The sequence below is a fragment of the Suncus etruscus genome, chromosome 9, assembly GCF_024139225.1.
Source record: "Suncus etruscus isolate mSunEtr1 chromosome 9, mSunEtr1.pri.cur, whole genome shotgun sequence".
NCBI classification, from domain to species: Eukaryota; Metazoa; Chordata; class Mammalia; order Eulipotyphla; family Soricidae; genus Suncus; species Suncus etruscus.
This window is the reverse complement of record NC_064856.1, coordinates 94,266,148-94,268,327: the sequence shown is the minus strand read 5'-3', so window position 1 is coordinate 94,268,327 and position 2,180 is coordinate 94,266,148.

Genomic DNA, 2,180 nt, shown 5'->3' with positions numbered 1-2,180 from the left:
TGGCTCTACGCTCAGAAATAGCTCCTGAGAGGCTCAGGGGACCATATGGGATGCCGGGATTCAAACCACTGTCCTTCTGCATGCAAGGCAAATGCCTTACCTCCATGCTATCTCTTCGGCCCCTCTGGTTTACTCTTAACTCTGGGAGACCTTTGGGATACCAAGGATCTCTGATCCTGTATTGTGGGAAGAGGGAAGGAACCATGCAATTCTGGACCCCTAGGTGGGTAGAACCTGGGTGGACCAGTCACTGGGGATGATGGGAGGCACCGGGGCCAGGTGTTGAGTGCTCCATTTCAGGGAACACATGACAAACAGGCAATTCTCTAAATAGTGGGGAGGGAGAGAAAGGCTGTAAAGATATACAGGAAGTACTGCATTGCATGCAGCCAATCCTAGTTGGATTTTCTCAGCACCACATATGATCACTTGAGTCCTCCCAAGCATAATTGCTGAGCACAAAACCAGGAATAAGCCCTGTGCACCACTAGGTGTGATCCCTCCCACCAAAACAACAACTCAAACTGGGCCATGAACACTCTTTTGAGGGAGGGTCACACCCAGCAGTGTTCAGGGACTACTCCTGGCTCTGTGCTACGAAGTTGCTCCCAGCAGGCTCTGGGCACCATATGGGATGCTGGGATTTGAACCACTGTCTGTCCTGGATCAGCTGCGTGCAAGGCAAATGCCCTACCACTGTGCTACCTCTCTAAACCATGAACACTCTTAAGAGATTCCATATTCTCCCCTTCAGGGTTAGAGAGGGACCCCCCTGCCAAGACAGAAATAAGAAGGGATTGTCCCTTCAGGTTGGACCTATAGGCTATGGTCTGTAGAATGCTGCTTGTGGGGTGGTCTGGGGCTCAGGGTGGTCCACCAGCAGTTGAGAGTTTTGGCGGGGGCACAGAGACAGTGGAAGGGAGAGCCTGCCTGAGGGTCTGAGGATGAGGTGTGCAAAGGCCGAGGGAGATGAGGAAGAGGCGTTTCTGACTCAGTGCCCAAGGACTGTCCCCACCTCTCAGCCTTTTCCCCCTTCTCTGGGCTCCGGTGCCAGAGAAGCCTGTTTACTTAACAGCTTTCTTTAAATCCTGGTTTTGTTCATTTTTTTTTCCAACCTAAATGTGCTTGTTTTTACAAGGAAATGTTATATCATTACCATAAATGGAAAACTAGCATCACTGTTGCTATAAATAGAAGGCAACCATAAAAATAAATACAATGAAAATAAAACAGCATTATTAAATTCTAACAATGTATATTTAACCACAATAAAAGAAAAAAAAAAATCCAGGCAGATACAGCTCCCTAGAGACAGGGCTGGTGCAGAAAGAGGCCCTGGCTAGGAAAGGTGTGAAAGTTACATTCGCAACAAGCTGAGACTCAGTCTCAGATCAAAAAAGGACCCAAAAGGGGTTCGCTCCCTATACCCCAAAGCCTGCCCCATAGTCCTGGGATATTACAAAGGCTTGTAGAGATCACTTTAAACCTCCCTGAAAACCTGACTCCCCACCATTGGTAAGCATTATATTTGGGGTGCTAATACGGGGGAAAGTGCTTTAGTTCAAAAGTTGGGAATCCTTTCCCCCCAAAAAAGTTGGGGCTGGAGTGATAGCACAGTGGGTAGGGTGTTTACTTTGCAACACAGCTGACCTAGGACCAACCCAGATTCGATCCCTAGCATCCCATATAATCGCCTGAGCCTGCCAGGAGTGATTTCTAAGTGCAGAACCAGGAATATCCCCTAAGCGCCACAGAGTGTGGCCCAGCTCCCAAAAAAAGTTGGGAATTCCAAGAATTTGGTCCTGAACCAGAGAAGGTTGGGGGTTGCTTATCTCCCAGCATCCAAAGGCTGTTGCCTCCTCTTCCATCTGCAATATCTCCACGTATGCCACAGAGAGGGCTGCAGCTGGGAGTGGGAGAAAAAGGGGGAGCCGGCTGAGAGCAGTTCTCAGGAGGAAGGAGGGAGACTTCCTCTGAGATTCTGGGATGTTGTAAACCTGGAAGCAACCTGGCTCAGAGGATTTTAGACTTCACATCAAGGCCATTCTGGGAGGCAACAATGTAGAGATAACACAGGACTTCCCCCCCCCCCTTATTTTACAGCCAGGAGAAGTCCTGGAGCAATCAGAGGGACCTTAGGGGAGTGGGGTGGCCACAAGGGGTGCTTACATTTCATTTTC